This window comes from Crinia signifera, chromosome 3 (genome assembly GCF_055691185.1).
Source record: "Crinia signifera chromosome 3, ASM5569118v1, whole genome shotgun sequence".
Classification (NCBI taxonomy): domain Eukaryota; kingdom Metazoa; phylum Chordata; class Amphibia; order Anura; family Myobatrachidae; genus Crinia; species Crinia signifera.
In genome coordinates this window covers 79,816,372-79,840,417 of record NC_139219.1, presented here as the reverse complement: position 1 = coordinate 79,840,417, position 24,046 = coordinate 79,816,372, and positions in this window count along the sequence as shown.

Sequence of the window (24,046 nt, the reverse complement as noted above, 5' to 3'; positions counted from 1 at the left end):
CAGGCTGTACCAGTTTAAATCTGTACCGGTAGAAATTTAGAGTTTAATACGGAACCAGAAATTGAAGACAAGGGGCCAGATTCTCTAAGCTTCAAAAGTGATAAAATGGAGAGTGATAAACAGCCAGCCAATCAGCTCCTGTCTGACATTTTTCAAACACAGTCTGGGACATGGCAGGTAGGAGCTGATTGGCTGGCTGTTTATCACTCTCCATTTTATCACTTTTGAAGTTTACAGAATCTAGCCCACTGTGTTAATATTTATATACAATATACTGTAAATGTTTTAATCTAACACAATATTGACTTCCAGGTTTCAATGGTTAGTTATACTATTAACTCTCACATCATTTTGTTTTACTTCTATGCATCATGAAAACTATTTTAGTAAAATGTAAATATAAATGGCAAGGATTCCTTTTTAATTCATGAAAAAAATGCATACAGCCAAAGATACTGCACAGATTACCATGCATTTAGTTGTGACAATTGTTTTAATCTAAATCTAGTGGTACAGTAAGAAATTGCTGCTTAATTACATATTTTGTATCTACAATACCTTTCATTAACATTATGGGGGGTATGCAATGTGCCGCCGCTATTTCCGATGTGGGAAATAGCGGCAGCTCCCTATTCAATGCTGTCATTAACGACAGCATTGATGTGGGATCACGGCAGAACGGGCCCGACTTCAGAAGCTGTCGGGCCCCTTCTGCCGATAACGGCCGTGGATTGTTGTTATCCGGGCCGCAGATCAACAATCCACGGATGTTTTCACAGCCACGCCCCCTTTGCGCCATTGAATTCCATCTGTCGGTATGCGGTCGATCTGACTGCAAACGGGCCAGGATCACGGCTGTCGGCGGGGATCGACAGCCGTGATCCCAGATTGCATGCCCCCCTATATTGGTATTTAGGTACTTGTTTCCTAGCACGGCCACAACGATCATGATCGTGGTCATCGGGTGTAAAATCGTGGGCATCGCGGCCATCGCATGCACTAAAAAATCGGGTGCGATGGGCCAGACGCGATGCCCGCGATTTCCCCATAGAGAACAATGTTAAATGCCTCAATTTACCCGCGATGACCACGATTTCCCATAGGAAACAATGTGAAATGGCTCAATTTAACCAAATTATCATAGGAACAATGGTAAATGGCCCAAAAACACCCCTGAACATTGAAATGTCCCCCCAAAAGTAGTTTACTCCACCCCGCGATCAACGTGAACCCGAAGCGTGGCGAGCGCAGCGAGCCCGCGAGGGGCGGCGGTACGCGTCCTCCGACCTTTTCATACCCCCACTATCCACGTCGGCGTGGAGTTGAGAATAGAATAGTGTGGTGAGCGCAGCGCGCCACCGAGCCTGAAGCGTGGCGAGCGGACGCGGATACCTGTGAAGCCCGCGAAGGGACGCGTTTACCTGTGAAGGTATCCGCGTGCGCTCGCCACGCTTCGGGCTCGGTGGCTCGCTGCGCTCGCCACACTATTCTATTCTCAACTCCACACCGACGTGGATAGTGGGGGTATGAAAAGGTCGGAGGACGCGTACCGCCGCCCCTCGCGGGCTCGCTGCGCTCGCCACGCTTCGGGTTCACGTTGATCGCGGGGTGGCGTGAAATACTTTTGGGGGGACATGTCAATGTTCAGGGGTGTTTTTTGGGGTTTCTGGCCCATTTACCATTGTTCCCTATGATGATTTGGGTAAATTGACCCATTAAACATTGTTTCCTATGGGAAAACGCGGTCATCGCGGGTAAATTGAGGCATTTAACATTGTTCCCTGTGGGGAAATCGCGGCCATCGCGTGTGGACCATTTAAGCATTTTTTGCCGCATACGACCCGACCGACGCGATTTTCACTGTTTTCAATGCATTTCAATGGAAAAATCAGGGGCATCGCGTCGGTCGCGTCGCAGGCCACTAAAAATTACACCCGATGGCCGCGATTGTGGCCGTGCTAGGAAACAAGTACCACTTGTTAGATGTTATTGCATTTTCCACATAACTGTACAATATTTGCAATATTGCTTACAGTGATAGCTCTGGTTTACACATCAATATTCAGTTACAGAGCTTCGTCATTTTGGTTACCTGCAGAGTTTGCAATATATTGTGGTGAAAAAATATATATGGAGCCGCTTGGTATTGACTGCATGAGGAAGATGTTATGGTAGGTCAGCCGTCTTTGCCTAGACTAGATCACTTTAGTAATCCTGAACAGAGATGTGGGTTGTGCAGATAAAATGGGGAAAAATCAACAATGTACAAAATGCACCAAAGGTGAAATGTTGCACGGATGAAGAGATCCAAGAGGAAATAGAATAGTTTGTAATGTATTATAGAAAGTTAAAGCTAACATTGTAGTTTGAAAGGATAATTTACATTACTGTGTTCTACACAATAAATATTGTACTCTAAGCACCCTCTAATGCATTATGTTCCAGTGCTGGCAGCTGATCCAATTGCTTGTTCTCCTGCTTTTCTTGGCCTGCATGTCTCCTCATGGATCAGAATTAAAAAGTGACCATTGGCTTTTTACAGTTGGTTCTTTTGTACTGAAATGGCTTTTCTGTAAAGTAAAGGGAAGCAGATGACAAGAAATACAGGCAAGTCAATTAATGAGATAATGAGAGAGGAGAACATAAGCAATAATGAAGTAGAAGAAAGACTTAGGGGCAGATTTATTAAGCTTGGAGAAGAGATAAACTGGAGATAAAGCGGAGAAAAGGTAAAAGGAGATAAAGCACCAGCCAATCAGCTGTGTTTGAAAAAGACAGTTGGGAGATTATTGGCCGGTGATTTATCTCCTTTTACCTTTTCTCCGCTGCTTTATCTCCAGTTTTTCTCTTCTCCAAGCTTAATATCTGCCCCTATATGGAAGCAAATATAGGGTAGAAAGGGAATAATGCATGGTGGAGTTATCCTTATGGATAGACGCAAGTGGCATAAAAGCAGCAAGGTTTGGAGTTGGGGCAGCAAAAGACACAGGCTGACAGAACTGTTGCCCGACAAGTGACAAGCCCTGTGCCCCCAGCTGCTGCCTGAACTTGTCTGAAGAACCTTCTTGACTTCAGGCACTGGGTGGTAATGAAGGGATGTTATGGCCACATACAGAGGTCATCTGCAGGAGTCACATCATGAAGATATCAAGCACGTAAATGTGGAATCTTTGGGGGAGGACAGCATAATCTGTGAGGGAGGGGGTTGCAGTGTGATGATGATCTGTAAATGCCCTGGGTACAGGCAGTGTGTTTGAGCGGGGGGGGGGGGGCTGTGTTGAGGGGGAGGGCAGTGCTGTATGAATGGGGTCAATGTGATCTGTAAAAGAGGGTCGATGTGAAATGAAATCTGTGAGAAGTCACAAACTGAGTGTGATCTGTGAGGGGGCCTTTGTGATTTGTGAGGGGGGATAGTGTGGAGACAGTGCGATCCATGAGGTGGCTGTCCAAGAGGGCAATTTGATCTGTGAGGAGGGGCTGTGTGCAGGGGTAGTATGATTTGTGAGATGGGGCAGTGTGCTCTGTGAGGGGGACACAGTACAATTTGTGAGGTGCTCCTACTGATATGTGGGTGGGTATGGTGTGCGAAGGAGGGCAATGTGACCTGTAAGGGGGTCCTGTGTTATCTGTGAGTCTGGGCAGTGTGTTCTGTTAATGGGGGGGCATCATGATCTGTGAGGGGAAGCTTTATCAGTGGGGCATGCTGATCTGTAGGGGCAGTGTAATCTTTGAGGGGAAGTTTAAGGGAGGGTGTCTTTGAATGTAGTGTAGCACATTACATACCCCTTTTACTCATCATGCAACACAATAGTAGGCCCCTTATACTTGCCCCTTACATTAGTAATTCCACACACCAGCTCCCCCTTAGTAATGCCACACACCTGCCCCATTAGTAATGCCACACATGCCCCTCACATTTCCACACACCAGCTCCCTCTTAATTATTTCACACACCTGCCCCTCGTTGGCGCTGCGGCTTTAGTGACATGCACGGGACGGGCGGCTCGGCTGTAGGTGTGTCTGATGGTGGCTGTGTGTATGAGCTGCATAGTTCTGGTGCCTGCTATGCACAGGCTGAGCGTCGTCTACACAGGAGCCATTCGCAGACTGCATTTGTGGCCCACGGGCCACCTGTTGCCCACCCCTGGTTTAGGAGCAGGCACTGCAGACTGAGGTCCCAGGACACAGCCCAGTAGCCCTGAATCTCCCAGAGTTATGAAAATGGAGGTGTGTGTTGTGAGGACACACCTTTACCTGTGAGTCCATGCACACACTAGCAATACACTCCACCTTTTCAAACTGCACATGCTATGGATATTCCTGCACAGGGTTGTCACACCAGGTTGTGACAACCTACTACATCAAATTGGGGGATCCCTCTTTTCATTTTATGCCAGGATGGGGGAGATAACCATAACAATCTACAGACTTATTAATGCGTTCTGTAGTATACTGTAGAGTGGATTTGTGTGGTGACCATAAACAATACCTACACATAATATTTGAAAGATGGTGCTCCCCCCTATGAATTACATGTGCCCTCAAGTTTTTAGGTGCCTGGTTGGGGAAGATGGTGCCCTCTCCCAACAGTCTGTTCTACTATGTGATGACCAGATAACTGCTAATGGACACATCATTTGAAAGTGGGATCTTTCTTCTGTCAAATAAGTCTGCCCCTAAATGTATGGAATCCAAGTTAGAGGAGATATTTCTCCATTTCTTGACTATATAATTATTTCTGCAGTGCCGGGCTGTACTCTTTTAATCAAACATGATCATGATCACAGGAGAATAACATTTAAGAAGTGGCAACATTTGAAAGAGAGGACCTCTTTAAACCAATATGCCCTTGAGCAGTGATGCCAAGAGAGGGGGAGTAATAATTATACGGGCCCTGGACTGATGAATTGGCCCAGTGGGGCCCCCATTACCTGGAAGCTGCCTCATCTTATCTCAACCCAACACATGTTGCTGTGTGCTGTGGCCAGTGAGCCACATAAAGTACTACTTTTCTGTATTTTATTCTAAGGGAACATGACCACGCCTCCTATGATTACACCACACCCCCCAAGAAAAGTACCTGGGCTGGGTCAAGCTCTCTAATTTCCCTGCTTTTGAGCATGTGTTTCAGGACAGTGGAGATAGAGTACGTTTGATGCTATCTCTAGAGATGGACGCCGGGGCCAAAGATTTGGATTTGCATTAATTGCCGGGATTTGGATTGGATTTGGCTTTGTCAAGCAGTGGTGAAAGGCTTTGGATTTTTTTTTTTTAAATGGTCAAAAAACGGCCAAATTACGTAATTTTTGCGTTTTTTGTCCCTAGAGCAGTGGTTCCCAAACTGTGTGCCGTGGCTCCCTGTGTGTACAAACAGAAGCAAATCATGCCTTTTAACACATAACTGAACCTAAAAAGCACATATAAACACAATCTACTTACTTTTATATATTTTTTTGTTGGCCTGGGGGTGCCATAGAAAAATTCTGATACTCTGGGATGCCGTGATTCTAAAAAGATTGGGAACCCCTCAGAGGCGTAACTACTTTTTTTGTGCCCCCCCCCGCTGGACATTTCGGGCGCCCCCCCCCCCCGAAATATTAACCCCCTCCTTACCCGTCCCCATTGCCGCCGGCGCTTCTGCGTCTAACCCGACACACAGATCTGTGTCGGGTGACGGGTGGTCCCCGGCTCCGGCTGCAGTGCTAATATAATAACAGACACTCGGAAAATGGCTGCCCCCATACAGCATTATGGGGGCAGTCATTTTCCGAGTGTCTCTTATTATATTAGCACTGCAGCCGGAGCCGGGGACCGCCCGTCACCCGACACAGATCTGCGTGTCGGGTTAGAGGCAGCGCCGCCGGCGGCAATGGGGTAAGGAGGGGGAGGGCAGGAGTCGGGAGCCGGGACCAGGTGGTAACTATAGTCCCGCATACCCCCCAGGCGCCCACACCTGCCTAGCGCCTCTCCGCCACCGCGGGGGCTGCGGGACTATAGTTACGCCACTGGAACCCCTGCCCTAGAGTAATATTAACCTCAATAACATAAATTTCCAGCCCTTTCCAGACAATTTTGACCACTTTACAGCTGCCAATGTTTTTTTCATTCAATTTTGGCCAAGATCTGCAACAAGTTGGCTGGTTATTAATATTATATACTAGGTGACAGAGCCTCAACACAAACAGATGTAAGTTTGTTAGATATCAATGACTCTCAACAGTGTGATTAATGAATGGTGATGCACATCATATAAGATTTAAAAAAAAAAGATGTGCAAGGTGGAATTGTCTCTGGGCCCATCGAACACAAACCAGTCATTTCAGTCAGAGGGACTGCCAAACCTGTGACTGAAATGACAGGTTTGGGGCCTACCCCCACAAAAAGCTACAGATTGACTAATGTCATCATTAGCCATAGTAATCTCCCTCTCGTCAGTGTGTACATCCTTGGAGTCATCATCATCACGCAATATCAGTTCATCACTGCTGGAATCCTCCATGAGCAGTGTCCGTGTTTTGCGATGGCATTGGTGGGAAAGGTCTTCCTCGTGAAATTTGTAGTTCAATTTTATGAACATCATTTTTTTTGACATTTTGAGGAACTAGCCTCTGACGCCACTCTCTCATAAGGTTCCCAGCAGTGCTAAAGACTCTCTGGAGTACACACTGGAGGGTGGACAGCTTAATTAATACAAAGCCAGCCTGTACAAGGCCTCCATATTGCCTTTTTTCATTCCAGTAAATGAAAGGACTCTGACATGCCTACAATTAGGCTGTCCTGAAAATAGTCCTCCACTAACCTTTGCATGGTGACCATATCTGATGAAGTAGTCATGCTAGAGGTGTCACTAATACTGGGCAATTCACTTAGACCCGACCATATGTCAAAAAAAGTTTTTTTTGGGACTGCTTTTCAACCCCACTAGATCTTTTGGGAAAATGCAGTTTTTCACGGGCAGATTCTTGCGAAATTGAAGGAGGAGACCTCACTTCAGCTGCCAACTTGCATGTATTAAGATCTGTGTCAGTTGGAAAGAAAGACACAGCATAGGACTTGAACCTTGGATCAAGCACGGTTGCCAAAATGTAGTGTTCCGCTCTCAACATATTGTCAACCTGTATATCATGTCGAAGAGAAAAAAGGACTTGATCTACAAGTCCAGCATATTTTGCACATGGACCTTGTTTGATCTCCTTCAGTTTCGCAAGTTGATTCTCCAAAAGCCTAATTAAGGGAACCACCGGGCTCAAACTAGCAGTCTCGGCACTCACTTCACAGGTGACTACTTCAAAGGGTTTCAGCACCTTGCACAGCACAGAAATTATTTTCCAATGTGCTGGGCTAAGGTACATTCCCCTTCTCTCCCAAAGTCATGGCTTGTTGTATAGCTGCGAATGGCTTTCTGCTGTTCTTCCATTCGCTGAAGCATATACAGGGTGGAGTTCCACCTTGTTGGCACCTCTTGCTTCAGCAGATGGAAGGGCAGATTAAATTCCTCTTGCAGCTGCTGCAATCTACTGCACGCTGTTGTTTAATGATGGAAATACCCCAACATTTTTCTTGCACACCCTTGTTGTTCCTTAAAAATGCCTGAACCACTAGGTCTATTGTGTGAGCAAAACAGGGGATTTGTTGGAATTCACCCAGCTGTAATGCTTTCACGATATTACTGGAATTATCCAAAATTTTTAAATCCTGAGGAGAGTCCAAGTGGGGTAAGCCATGTCGCTATGCATCGGTGATACATAGAGTAGCATGCATATGAATGAGCTGGTGATGCTTGCTAGATCCTACTGCTGCTGCTGCTGCTGGAGGGGATTCAAACACCCTGTGGGCTGTCACAGTAATGTAATCCTTGGTCTGTCCACTGCCGTTTGTCCACATATCCGTGGTTAAGTGGACACTGGCTCCAATCCCACTTTTCAAGCTATGGATTACTTTGGACTTCATGTCCTGGTACAGCTCAGGAATAACTTTCTGGATTAAATGGAACTGAGATGTAATCTGGTACCGGGGACACGCAGCCTCCATTAATTGTGTGAAACCCACAGAATTGATGGCAGATATTGGACGCGCATCCAATACTAGCATGGCAGTCATGGCTTCAGTGATTCGCTGTGCCACTGGGTGAGAACTGACATACTTGTTTTTCCTCTCCAAGCACTGCTGAACAGTCAGTAGTATAATGGGTTTTCTTGGGCCACTTCTGAGTTGAAGAACTACCCCCAGCATCAGTAACAGAAGACCTCGTGATCAAGGATTCTTCTGCAGAATCCTGGAAAGGGCAGGATTCTTCTAGCACAACAGTATTATCAGAAGAACCATCCCTAGTCATTACTGAGGATACTGAGGTTAAGGGTGAGGGTGTTAGTGCCAGTGGAGATCACAAGTGGTGGGGTCCACTAGAAGGGACACATGGGATGCTGGACTGCTTTTTGATGTTAATTTTTCAGCACCAATTTTGGAACCCTCCCTATACTTCCCATAAGCTTGCTGCAGATGATGCAATAGGGTAGATGTTCTGAGATGCTTAATGTCCTTAGCTCAGCTTATTTTATTTCCACAAAGACTACACATGGCTTGGCAAATGTTTTTTGAATTAGTGTGAAAATAATTCCACACATAAGATGTGCATTTGTTGGTCATATGACCAGGAATGACAATGGCAGTCTTATAATGAACAACAGATGCTTTCACTTGTGCCTCACTTATACACACACACCATCCTCATCCTCAATATCAGATTCCTCAGTAGTGCCATCGTCTGCTACACAAGTCACCCCCTCATCCTTTTGCTGTTACTTGACGGGAGTGGAAAGCGGCTTCTCTGAGAGATTTGGCTCACACGTAGGACTCAAGGACACACTTGGACTCCCCTCAGTGCTCTGTGACATTTCTGTTCCTAGACTCACAGTTTGTTTTTCAGACTTATTGGTTTGGGCTGTTTTCTCACTTAGGAAAGTGGAATGACAAGGTCTTTCATTGTCAGACACATGAGATGCCTCACTGACAGCTGCAGATTCCCAAGTCTGACTCAGAAATAGAGGGCAAGGTCCGGAGTCTTTCCTTGCCACTGCGTTATGTGAATGGCATTCTGGCAATTTTAAGTCTTTCAGCAACTGGAGGAACGAACTTTCTTTATATTCCTATCGGAGTTATATATTTTTTTAAACACTTTTATTTTTTAAACTCTCCTTGCCCGGTTTCAGCATCAGCAATGGCATTAGTAGATAACATTAAATCGTCACCATGAATGATGGCAGCAGCTGGAGCGGGAGTATTTGGTCCTTTAAACTGTTTGTTATCCATTTTTAAATTAAATTTAAACAAGAGCAAAATAGATTTTTTTATTTCTTATTTTGGAGGTAAGGCCATGTCCAACACTGCATGGAGGCCGAACAATCACACAAGGAACTTCTGACAGTATAGTATATGGTGTATTGGGGTGCAGTACACACAAACAATAAAGAAGAACAAAATTGTTCTTTTTTTTTTTAAGGTGCAGCTTGTATAACACTGCGTGGAGGCAGAACAATCACACAGGGAACTTCTGACAGTATAGTATATGGTGTATTGTGGTGCAGTACACACAAACATTAAAGAAAAGTAATTTGTTTTTACTAAGGCACAGCTTTTATAAAACTGTGTGAAGGCAGAACAATCACAGAAGGAACTTCTGACAGTATCAGTATGGTGTATTGGGGTGCAATGCAGCACACCACACACCACAAACAATGAAAAAACATATGAAAAGCTGACTGACAGCCTGCCTGTGTACTGTACCCCACTACACTGACTGACAGCCTCTGCCCTCTGCGCACCTACACACTGATGCAGCCTGCCCACTGACTGATGTGATGAATCTTACTGTCACTGACACAACCCAGGACAAAACCCTGCACATAACCCTGCACAAACCCCCCTGCTTCACAAACCCCCTCTGCTGCACAAACCCCTCTGCACAGCACAAACCCCTCTGAGTCTGCACAAAGTAAAACCCTCTGCACAACAAACCTCTCTGCACAGCTGAACCGTTATCTCTACCATTTCATAGCTATTAAAATCAGGGCTGCTGAGAGGAGACTTTCAGCAGCCGTTCAGGGGGCGAGGCTTGACCGTGACATCATTAAGCCCCACCCCAGGATGTAAAATAGCCTAATTCACGGATCTCCGTGGAGGGGGCGTGGCTAAAATGACGCGATTGTGACATTTTAGCTCCACCCCCTCCTCTGAGACCCGCGGATTGCAGCATTTAAATGCCGCGATCGGGGAACGCAGTGGGGGTCCCCCTGAATCCAGGAGGGTTGCCCACCTTTCCGGGGAGGGGGGGGGGATTTTTGGGAGACTCCCGGCCATTCCGGGAGGGTAGGCAACCCTGATTAAAATGTCAGCAGTATTTTGCCCAGAAGAGCATGATGACATCATCACATTTATGGCATAATGATGTCAACCAAGCCAAGCAACAGTATCTATAAGAAAACGGAGTTTAAGGCAAATTTCCCTCCATCAATGAATGGGATACAGTCACTAGGTCAACCCTATTAAGGTTGACATACTTTAGGTCGACACCTGAAATAAGGTCCAAAGGTCGGCACAAGCATATTAGGTCAACAATTGGAAGGTTGACAGTCAAAAGGTTTACATGAGTATTTTACGCTTTTTTCGAGCCAACATCTACCGACAGGCAGTATTTCATACCGTACCATCTTCTATGGTATGGTGGGAAAATATAATAGTGCCTGAAGCATACTGAACACAGAAAGCCATGCGAGGGGACGTGGTACACTTAAATTGGTGTCCACATTTGGGACAAAAAAGTGAAATACTCATACCCCAATGAACACTTTTAATATTTGGGACAAGTCCCACTTACTCTTAACTGTAAAGGTGATCAGCTGACATTGTAAAATTTTCAAAACAAGCATGGTTACTGTCAGTGTATTTATGAGAAGGTATAATGTAAATAGAACGCAGCATGAACTGGACTTTGCAATTGTCTGATAATATATTACAAGCAGAGTAGATTTATGCATGTGGGTTTGTTCTGCATATGACAACCTGAGAGTAAAATAGTTTATAAAATGAAATTTGTTTTTGTATTACAGTACCTATACATCATTACTCTGGGCAATATTTGATCTAATTTCTCTCCCAAACTTTTAAACTATTTGTACATTGTACAACATGTCTGAAAGAAAACACTAAGACTAATTCTGAGTCAAACACAGTAAAGTTCATCATTGTGCCTTTTACTACAGTTACTCTGCAACTTCAGATGCACAACCAAAGTCCATGCTATAGTAGATGCAGTATCTCCACCAGACACGTCCATGACACAACAATAAGACCATGCATCTTCATTCATTGCATCACAGGCACCACCCAAGAATGCCCAACTACTGTACATTTTTGGACTAATAAACAGGCATTGGAGAAACTCACACTGTTGTCAATGTTGTTGTAGACAGAGGGGGCAAAAGGGACCCCACCAGAGGGTTTGGACCTTACTGTACCCGATAGTTTGTGGCCCTCTGTCTGGGTTCTAAGTTATGGAGGCTTGTATGCACTGGAGGAGACACTGGGATATGCTGGATGGCTTGAAAACACTGGGATGGCAGACTGTAGTTGAGCTGGTCAACAGGGACATGCAATGAAGAACAGAAAGACAAGTACTAGGAATTGCACAGGAACCAATAAATGAGCATGGAAACAGGAATCCTGGAAGTCCAGTGATATTGCTGCATAAGTCCACTCCAGTGACACTGATTTTAAAGTCCATAGGTACTGCTAAATAAGCGCAGTAATACTGCTGTTAAAGTCCAGTGATATTGCTGCATATATCCAGTCCAATGGCACTGACGTTAAAGTCCATTGGTACTGCTGCACAAGTCCAGTAATACTGCAGTTAAAGTCTAGTTATACTGCCATATAAGTCCAGTCCAGTGATATTGCTGCATAAATCCAGTCCAGTGGCACCGACTGATTGCTGCATAAATCCAGACCATTTGTACTGCTACATACTGTAAGTCCAGTAATACTGTCGTTAAAGTCCAGTGATACTGCTGCACAAGCCTAGTCAAGTGATACTGCCTTAAAATATTAAGGAGAACCAAAATTTGGAGGATTAACTAGTGAAAGAACAAGAACTATTTCCTCCTAGTGCTGAAGCGGCTGTCACTAGTCATGATAACATAGAACATGAAATGCCATCAATGTCGTCTGCCAAGGCCGATTCCCAATGTCATCGTAGAGGGCATGTAAAATTCAGTAACTTGAAGAAAAAATATATACAGTATGCAAATCATTTGAGGATAAACTTAAGCTTGCCAATTTTACATTTACGACACGGAGTGGCAAGGAACGGCTAAGGCTCTGGCCTTTGTTCATCATCAATAGTGGTTCAGCTTCACACAATGATCTAAGACCTCCTCCCCCACTAGAAAATTTAAGAGAGTTAAGCTGTCATCAAAAACACAGGAAACAACTGTACCTTCTAAAGACATTGTATCACAAATCCCCAAGGAGACTCCAAGGGTTTTGGTGGTTGCGATGCTTGACCTTCCCATCACTGTACAGGAAGAGGTTGCTCCTTCCACTATTTGCATCATGCCCTCTGCATATGCTGAAAGGATCACCCACAGTCCAGTTTGTGATTCAGAGATTGAAGGTGTCAATGTTGTACACCAGGAGGAGGATATTGATGTAGCTGAGGAGCAAGTTTGACAAGGAGGATGCTGCTGATGGTGATGTGGTTTGGTTAAATGAGGCACTGGGTGAGACAGTTGTTGTCCGTGGGATGCAAAAGGCCGTCACCATGCCTGGGCAGAAGACCAAAAAATTCACCTTTTTGGTCTGGAATTCTTTTTATCCAGATCCTGTCTCATCATATGTAGCTTATGTAAAGCTGTAATAAGCAGGGGTGAGGCCGTTGGCCACCTAAGGACATCCTCGCTTATGTGTCACCTAAAGTTTATTCAAAAGTCACTGTTTAGTTCAGATTCAGTGGCTAGGGTTGTAAGCAGTCCAGGGACACCTAAATCCGTTGAAGCTGTTCAATAACCTGAAAACCACACAAGCAAGTCACTGCTCATCAATTTCCTCCAGGTTGGAGGTAGTCCTGCAGGCCATGTCACCAGCATGACTGACTCCTCTTCTATCCAGGATTCCTCCGGAGGATCCTGCAGCTCTATACCTACTGCTGCCACTGCTGCTGTTGCTGCTGGGAGTTGTAATCCTATGGCCAAGTGGATAATTGTGGCCTTGACAGCTATGTCGGTGTTAGATGTGCGCCTGGTATTTGCCATCAGTGAAGTGGGATTTAGACAATTGATGGAGGTATTGGGGAGCATTTACTAAGATATGTATTCTACTTCACATGTGATGTTGCTATGGGCAACCAATCAGAATCTACTTCTTATTTATTTAGCACCCTCTAGAAGATAGTAGACAGGATCTGATTGTTGCCCAACATCACATGTGAAGTAGAATACACATCTTGGTAAATTTTCCCCATTGTGTCCCCAGTACCAAATCCCATCTAGAGTCACTAGGCAGGCGATACCAGGATGTCCAGAGACATCTGAAAAAGTGTCCTCAGTGCCCTGAAAAATGTGGTTGTACCCACTGTCCACTTAACCATGGACATGTGGACAAGTGGTACAGGACAAACCAAGGACTATTTGAATGTGACAGCCCACTGGGTAGACACATCACCTTCTGCAGCAACAGCAGTGGCATCTCCAAATGCCAGCTCCTTCCAAGGCAGGCTATGCTGTGTATTATGGATTTCAGTAGGAGGCACGCCAACAACCTCTTAAAGAAACTTAGGGAAATCATTGTGCAGTGGCTTACCCCATTTAGACTCTCCTGGGGATTTGTGTTAACGGACAACGCCAGTAACATTGTGCTAGCATTACATATGGGCAATTTCCAACATGTGCCATGTTTTGCCCACACAATAAATTTGGGGGTGCAGCATTTTCTTAAAAGTGACAAGGGCAGCAGGAGATGCTTGAGGTGGCCCTCAAAAATGCATGTCTACTGTCACTGCATATGATGCTGTCAACATTAAAAAATGGTGGAGGATTACTTTGGTGGGAGCATCCAAGTAGACATGTCAGGCAGTCCGTACCTGTACTGGCAGGAAAAAAGACAGTTTGGAGGTCCCTGTACAAATGCTCTATTTTACCTGAGTTGTCCCTCCTGTAGTGTGTACTTTGGAGAGTTTTTGTGCAGCCAAGAGCTTGGTCAGCGAACGGCTTAGGAGGTTGCTTCCATCAAATGTGGAGAAAATGGCGATCATCAATTCTTTAATGAAGACCAGCAATTAGCTCCAAAGACTGAAGAGGGACCTGTATGGTGGATTGCAGCAGGGATGAATTGATAATCTGTGAGGATGATGAGGATATACATACTGAAGGGGGTAAGGAATACTGAAGGAGTATGAAGATGATGACAACATCTTGCCTCTGTAGAGCCAGTTTGTACAAGGAGAGATGATTTGCTTCTTTTTTTGTGGTGGCCCAGACAAACCAATCATTTCAGCAACAGTCGTGTGGCCCCCCCTGTGTCCTATTTCTGCAACGTAAGAGTGGGTGGGAGGGCCCAAGGACAGTTCCATCTTGCACCTCTTTTTTTGGCATTATGTGCTCTTTGGTGTCTAGTTTTTTAAACTGCTATCCTGCCTGCTGCTGCAGTTCCACTCCTAGATTGCCAATTGTTTGCGCCACCCACTTGTGTCGCTTAGCATAGTCATCCAGCTACCTCGGTGCAACCTTTTGGTCTAAAAACAACATTGTGAGCTGTGAGGTATTCAGGATACACTGAAAATGAGTGGAAATCAATGTTATTGAAGTTAATAATAGCATAGGATCCCCCCCCCCCCCCCAAAAAAAAAATAATAATAATTCTGCAATTTTAGTGATTTTTTTTTTTTTTTTTTTAACTACAGATCCAAAACACAAAACCCAGAAGTTTAAAGATATGGGGGTGACTAGCGCTCTGGCTTTAAACTGAAAAAAGGAGTAATGTTGTGTGTATGAGGCTGGGTTTATATTGTAACAATGACGATGTAACCAGTGGATGTGATAAAATAAAATTATTTTATTAGCTGATACACATGGGTGTATAAACACCATATGGGGTGTGGGTGGAGGGGGGGATGGGGGATATGAACAAGGCAAGTGGGGCTCTCTGCAGGGGTGCAGGAGGGCAGGTAGTGGCTATGGTAGCCTGAGTCCGGATAGTAGGGATAAGGAAACAGAGCACACCCTGCTTCACCTCCTGAGGTGAACGCAGTCCGTGTGTTCTGGGGGGAATGAAGCTTGAAGGATAAGTGCTGCTAGCGATAACGCTGTGCTGGTCCTGGATGTAAACAGAGTCTTTCACAGTAGGTCAGTGTAAGTTGCCAGGTGTCGCTCGGGGTAAGAGCGTCCTCTGTGGGATCCCTGGCGGTGCACCTAACACTTACCTGGTGCCCGCTGGAGTCTTCAGTACGTCCGTCCCACGCCGCTTCTCTGTAGCCGGACTGTGTCCTGCTGGTGTCTGCACAGCCGTGCAGTCTACACTACCTGCCCTCCTGCACCCCTGCAGAGAGCCCCACTTGCCTTGTTCATATCCCCCATCCCCCCCTCCACCCACACCCCATATAGTGTTTATACACCCATGTGTATCAGCTAATAGAATAATTTTATTTTATCACATCCACTGGTTACATCGTCATTGTTACAATATAAACCCAGCCTCATACACACAACATTACTCCTTTTTTCAGTTTAAAGCCAGAGCGATAGTCACCCCCATATCTTTAAAGTTTAACCCAGGTTTGGACAAACCAGACTTAGCAGCCGGCAACCCAGGCAGAGCGCCCATCTCCCTCCCTCTCTCTCTTGACAAAACCCAGAAGGGTGGTGTTTTGGGACAGATCCAGATCAAAAACACAGCCGGAAATACAGACCCGAAAACACTAAAATTGGCCAGTACACATCCTTATTTTTGGTGCACCTTGCCCTATCAATGTAGAACAGATAGGTTCTGGCAATTTTGTGACTGAAGGTAGACTTTTTAATGGAATAAAATGAGTGACCATGGAGATTCAGTCTATCACTAATCAGATTGTATTGGAACCTTGGCATGCAGATTTGTAATGAAGTCCATGGTGTCCAAGGATGATCAGGCATCAGTAGTGGATGTAGGACACCCATGGGAGAGTGAGGTGGAATCTTGTGCTGAGCATAGAAAGGACAAGCTGCCAGAAAGTCCTCGACATCTCGATTTGTAGTCAGCCACCATTAATCACTAAGAATTAGATCCAATCACTCACTTGTATACAAATACATACCTCCCAGATTTTGGAAATTGAACTTTGAGAAAGCATCAAATAAGGGTATAGGTGACATGTATTAAACATTTAGGGGGAAATTTACTAAAGGAAATTTGTAAAAAAAAAAATAGGTGTATTTGTATCCAGAAATACATTTATTTTTGACATTTACTATCCCGAAAATACGGCAATTCGTATACGTATTGATAGCACATCAATACGAATACGAATTGCCGTATTTTCGGGATAGTAAATGTCAAAAATAAGTGTATTTCTGGATACAAATACACCTATTTTTTACAAATTTCCTTTAGTAAATTTCCCCCTTAGTGAGCAAAAGTAGGGAAGTGGCCCATGACAACAAATCAGCTTCCAGCTAACATTTATTTAGCATAGTCTAGAAAATAACAGAAGCTCATTAGTTGTTTTAGACAATTTCTTCACTTTGGCCTTCATTCTGGTCATCATTAGTTTTCTGCTTTGTGAGCCTTATAACACCGCCCGCTGGTTGTGGGAATTCCCATCCCCCGCTACACGCTGAATGTGCCCGCAACACTGCGAATGGATGTTTAGTGTTCAGACCCAAAATCATTTGATGGTCGCCGACCATCAAATGATTTTTCTAGTGCTCACAGAAAAATCTTTGCTGATTTAGATCAGTGGCTTCCAGCTCCGAGAACTGGGCATGCAGCTGACATCCGGTGATGTCAGCTGCCTGCCCCTGGATGCCAGGTAACCGCCCACGTTCACAGCCTTTTTGTGGGCACGCGAATTGCAGGACGTTCGCATGTGAACTCCCCTTACCCACATCCTCCTAGATGCCTTAAACTACCCACATTGAAGCCCTGCACATGCGCATAAGTGAATATGCACATGCGCAGAGGTTCAACATTGAACTCCCCTTGCAAATGTTCAAAAACCAGAATAAGGGCCATTATCTCTTTGGAAGGTTTGATACCTTTCCCGGTAGTCACATAAAATTGTAGTATGTTGCATTATGCTTGGACAAGGCACATACCATGGGGGTGTGCATATTGCCTCTGAAGTGCTAGATTAGCGCCAGCCCTTCTGGTTTAAATTTTTGGAAATGGAGCATGATTATAAATAAATAAGAATAACATCTCTGGTGAGTGACAATAAACCTTTGGTAGAAATGTTTGCTTACATGCACCTAATTATCTTAATTATTACAAGTTATATGCTTGCTAAACACATACTGTATACATTGGATAGTAAACTCTTTACCACCTCTTATTGTTCAAGATGAATAATTTTTAAAAAGATTGAAAAATTTCTTAATTAGCAATTAACCCAATGACCTAAATATCCAACCACAATCCTTAGAAGCCAAATACTGAAGCAAAATGCCTAAAATGTAAAAATAAGAAAACCACTAAAACAAATACTAATTAGCCTTGTAAAGAAAGCGTTTAAAAGTGTTAACAGCAAACTAACACCAGAGAGAAATGCAATTCTTTGTTAATCAAGGAAGACAAAAACACAAAGGCAAAACAATCCGTGGATCAATAAATAGATTGTTTACATCTGTCAAGTGTTACAACAGCTTATCATGAAGAAAAAAATTATAGATTGTCTATAATGAATAACTAATAAATATATCCTATACTACAGTATGTCAATCATGAGTCTAAAAAAAAGTTTAAAATTCAAAAATGTTCCTATCAGTTACATTGTGAATTATAATCCATATTGTTTAACAAAAACAATTTGATTTACAGTCACATGCATAATAATTAATGGTACTTATGTAATATCTGGGCGCTCGATTTTTTCATCGCATCGAAAGCAATATAGTGGCATACAATTCATGCAATGCGATTTTTCATTGTAAAGACCCGAGACCCCAAGTACGCATGGAGTTGATATCATATAGGGCCTTATTCTGATCGGTGCGGACTTTTCCGCATTCTTTCGGATGGCGTTTTTTAGCCGTCTGCGCATGCGTGGAGAACGCTACGCGCATGTGCCACGCATGGTCTCCGTACTTGTTCTCACTAATCCCGTACAGAACTGTGCACCGCATACATTCGGGCAATAGGGGTGTGTTATGGGCGTCATGCGGAATGACACAGGGGCGTAGTTTCAAAGTGGGCTAAACTGGGCGGAAACATGGGCGGACACGGGGGAGTACACATATATTGGTAGGCGTGCATTCGGACAGCACGTCGAATGCACGCGAACAAAAAGGGAAGAAATGTGCGGTGTCCAAAAGGTTACTTTTGCTTTGCGGACACCACTCGGTCATGCGCTAGGCAATCGGAACGCCTAATCAGGACGGACGCACCTCAACCAATGTCACCTGAACCCAATACAATCACATACTTTACCCATGACTTGTTAATTACACACTTCTCACTGCTACAATTGGAAGCATTGCAGCTTAAAGGGAACATTACATGCTGCACTTGTCACACACTTTTACACTGCAAATAATGCACACAACTTAATAATATTAATACTAATACACATGCCACTTCTGCATGTCTAAATTAATACAGACATTTGTGGGGCCAAAATGTGGGTCAGTATAGATGAGCATTTAATTGATTGATTGAAATTGCTAACAATCCCTTTTTCAGGAGGTTGCCTAATAGCCTAAGTGGGTCATGTGATCGCTGTGTGTACTCAGTACAAAAGTGTTGGATTGTGCGTAAATACTCCGCATCCGGGCGTACGGACAGCTTTCCGTACGTTCTCACGCGGTAAGACCGTGCTTGTGCGGGAAGACCGTGCAAGAATCTGTACGTTTCCCCCGCACGCGCACGGTTTGTATGTCGTCCGTACACACGCCCTGTTCTTACAGAGTGAGTCCGTCCGAATGCGGAGGACACGTGGGCGTTTCTACGGACGATGCCCGCACGCTGCCGCACAGCGATGCGTGCGGCCCGCACCGTAAGAATTCGGGAATATCCGGACCGATCAGAATAAGGCCCATAGTGTGGCGAGCACAGCGAGCCACCGAGCCCGAAGTGTGGCGAGCGGAGGCAGAATACATGTAAAGTAATCAGCGTCCCCTCGCAGGGCTTGCTGCGCTCGCCATGCTTCGGGCTCGGTAGCTCGCTGCGCTCGCCACACTATATTAAGTCAACTCCATGCATAGTTGGATAGTGGGGGTATGAAATCACCCATGGTTGACTATACAATTAAAAATCGAGTCTTTACACTGAAAAATCGCATCGCATCGCATGCCTTAAGTAGTGGCATGCAATGAAAAAATCGGGCTCCCAGATAATACATAAGTACCTAATTAACCGTACATCAGGTACAACCATAGGTTTAAATAAAGCCCATCACAAGACAAGAATATGGTCTATTAAGCAGGGGTTAAAGTAAGAGGGAATTGGGGGGGGGGGGGGGACTGAGTTCCACCACTTCTAATGGTGATGTGGACATTCTGATCTCCACATCGGTCCTTAGGGTTGCCACCTCACTCATCATTGATTTCTGGAGATCCCCCCTTGTCCTAATGTGCACGGCGAAGGCGCACACACTCCCGGGGAAGTGGGTGGGGCCTCCTAAAGTGGGCATGGTTTATTTAGGGAAAGTGGGTGTGGCCTCTGTAAACTTTGGTTTGAAACAGCAGCGTAACTATAGCACCGCAGCCCCCGCCACCACTGGGAGCGCTGTGCATGTGGGGGCGCCGGGGGCTGCGGTGCTATAGTTACACCCCCCCAATCCCCCGCAGACTTACCTATCTCGCTGGTCCCGGCGGCTCCGTTCTTCTGCTGAGGACCACCACAAAATGGCCGCCCCCATATAGCACACTGTTCTCTGAAACTGTCTGCTGTATGGGGGCAGCCATTTTGTGGTGGTCCTCAGCAGAAGAACGGAGCTGCCGGGACCAGCGCGATAGGTAAGGCTGCGGGGGATTGTGGGGGGTTTGCATGGGCGGTGGGGCGGCGGGGGGAGGGGGTGCTTGGCGGGGCGGCAGCGGCGGGGGGAGGGGGTGCTTGGCGGGGCGGCGGCAGCGGGGGGCGCCCAAAACTTAGCTATGCCACTCGTTTGAAATTAGAAGACTGTTTTCACATTCACCCTGAGTGCCGCTGATTCATTTAACACCATATATATGCACACATTATACATGTATAATATACATAAATACTGTATATATACAGTCCGTATAGGAGCAGCACAACCACGACAGGAACAAGTTAGGGTGCCTTCCACAAACCTCTACGAGGTTCCCAATAGAACAGACCATACGGCGGCACTCCTCCAAATAAAGATTCTTCAAGCAGTAATAGACATCAACGTTTCAAACTTTTAATATGCAGTTCTACTTCCCGAATCCTGAAGAAGAACTGCATATTAAAAGTTCGAAGCGTTGATGTCTATTACTGCTTGAAGAATCTTTATTTGGAGGAGTGCCGTCGTATGGTCTGTTATTTATATATATATATATATATATATATTATACATGTATATGTATATTATACATGTATATTATTCATATATATACATATCACCCATGATCTGTATATACATGTCATCCATATCACCCTTGTGTGGTCACATTACCTGGTAATATTACATTGGTGGCCAGGCTGGCACAGTGTGGCTGGGCAGGGCAGCTGGAAGGTGGCAGTGGTGGCAGGTCGGGCAGGAGGAGTGTCGGGCAGGAGATCGGGCAGCTGGAGGGTGGCAGCAGGTCAGGTAGGAGGAGTTTCGAGCAGGAGGTCGTGCTGCCGGATGTAAGCACCGGTGGGTGTGTCTGACAGTGGCACGCACAGAGGGGGGGAGTGCGGACTTGGAGAGGCTGTGGCGGGCTGGAGGAGCCTGGAGTCATTTCTAGACACCGGGATTCCGGGAGACTGGAAAAGCCTCTGGGAAATCTGGCAGAGGTCGCAACCCTATTGGCCCTGCACAGTAATTCTCACAAGAAAGCATTCTAGTTTGCAGGGGGATACCTCAAACCCTACCACTGGCCCTCTGACTGCCTAATCGGGCAATTTGGCTTTGTCAAACAGCGGTAAAAGGCTTTGGATTTGGATTATTTTTCAAAAATGGTCAAAAACGCCCAATTTTTGTCCTAGAGTAATATTAACCTCAATAATATTAATTGCCAGTCCTTCCCAGACAATTTTGACCACTTTACAGCTCACAATGTTGTTTTAATTTAATTTAGGCCAAGGTCTGCAGCAAGCTGGCTGGTTATTAACACACGGAACTTCTGACAGTAGCAGTATGGTGTATTGGTGTGCAGTACACACAAACAATGAATAAAGAAGAGAAAAATTAATTTGGATTTTTTAACTTTAATTATTTTTAATGCGCAGCTTGTGTAATGCTTCGTGGACGCAGAACAGTCAAACACGGAACTTGTGGTGTATACTATTGGGGTGCAGTATACAGCAAAAAAAAATAAAGAACAGCAAAATTTATTTTTATATTGTATTTTTTTATGGACGGGCCTTGGATAACACTGCGTGGACCGTGGAGGCAGAACAATCACAAACGGAACTACTTCTGCTTCTGACAGTAGTATATGGATGGTGTATTGGATTGCAGTGTAGCACACCACAGTGACCATACACCACAATGAAAAAAAAATTAACAATGAAAAGCTGACTGACAGACTGCCTGTGTACCCCACTGCCTGCCTAACACATGACCAGTACAATTACTACAATGTAATTAAGTATATTATATATATAATATAAAAGCTGACTGATAGCCTGCCTGTGTACTACTGTACCCCACTACACTAACTGATAGCCTGACTAACACATGACCAGTACAATTACTACAATATATTTAAGTATATTTATATATTAATATATAACCCAGCACACAAACCCCTCTAGTAATTAGGTGGCATAGAGAAATGAGTTCCCCCACCTCTGCATGATCACTTTAAGCCCTGCTTATAAGTATAGTCTACGTATTTTACTAAAGCTCTAGAAACTAACTAAAAAGCATAAGTTCAGTACAAAATGTTCCACAATATCTTAGCAACCAGGTTTTTTACCAAGTGCCACAGTAGGAGATTGTAGCACTATTAAATAAAAAAATAAATCATGCTGTATTTTAAGAATAAACTTTAAAATGCAGTATGGGTCTATAAACCATTGGCAAGAATGTATGCTATCGTTTTTTATATCTGTGAATTTTCAATATATAATAAAAGGGATTGTAATTTATTATTGCCAATTTTGCGCCTGCACTCTTGTTTTAAATATAAACATGTATTTCAATATATTTGTTTTTATTCTTATTACTTTGCTTTAGAACTAGAGATTTCAGTTGACATTCTATATTCACTACAATGCAATTCTACAGACAGCAGTGACTACAGGTCGAGTATCCCGTATCCGAGTATCCGTTATCCGAATTATTCCGAAATACGGACATTCCAGAAAGTGAAAAAAAAAAAATTTTTTGCTAAAAACTCACTGGGGACATTTGTAACAGCATCACTGGGGACATGATATGTAACTGGCACTATATATGTGCAAGACAATGATTGCTTGGCATTCAAATTCAGTGCTGAGATAGTACACACATTTTGTTTCACGTTTTGAAACCTTGTTTTTTGAACAATTAAAATATATTTGTGTGTATTTTATGTGGTAATAAAATATATTTGTGTGTATATTATGTGTTTATACAGCATACATGCAAGATACTTCAAAATACATCATTGAAATATTAAAATATTCCGAAATACGGAATAATCCGTTATCCAAAATTCTCCTGGTCCCGAGCATTTTGGATACGGGATACTCTACTGTAAAGTTTTAACTTTGCAGATAAATAATGTAGTTGAAAAAAACAGATATCTCGGGATACATTTACTAAGGTTTTTTTTAAATGAAAAGAGGGAATGTTGCTCATAGCAATCAATCAGATTGTATCTTATTTGTGTATGCAATATTTGACGGCAGATAAGAACCATTCGCCCCATCTAGTCTGCCCCTTTTTTTTACCCTTCAGGTAAACTCAACCCTTTTTAATCCTTATTTCTTTGTAAGGATATTCATATGCCTATCCCAAGCATGTTTAAATTGTTCTACTGTCTTAGCCTCTACCACCTCTGATGGGAGGCTATTCCACTTATCCACCACCCTTTATGTGAAGTAATTATTTCTAACATTTCCCCTGAACCTACCTCCCTCCAGTTTCAATGCATGTCCTCGTGTTTTATTACTTTTCCTTTGAAGAAAATTTCCCTCCTCCTCAACATATTATGTACTGTATCTGGAAGGGTAATGAAATGGATTTGAAATTGTTTTGTCAACATCTCAATTCCAATGATTTAAATATAAGATTAACCTTTGAAGTGAGTCCAGAATCGGTTTATTTTCTAGATTTAACTGTTTATGTTGAAAATGGCTTATTAAAAGCAAAGAACTTTGTTAAGAAAACTACCTGCAATTATTTTATTGGCGCTGACAGCAACCATCACCGCAGTTGGCTGAAGAGTGTGCCGTGTAGTCAGTTCCAGTGAATTAGCAGGAACTGTACAGACCTGGACGTACAGTATATGAAAATCAAGCCATACAATTAGAAAAACTATTTCTCAGTAAGGGATACAAAAAAACAATGATTGAGAAGCGAAAAACAAAGGGAGACATCTTCTGGTAAATAGAGAAGGTGTATAAATAACTGACAAATAAAAATCTGATGTAACTGATGTAATGTTCATTACAAAATATACCAGCCAGCATAAACAACTGGAACAAATGATTAAAAAACATTGGAGTG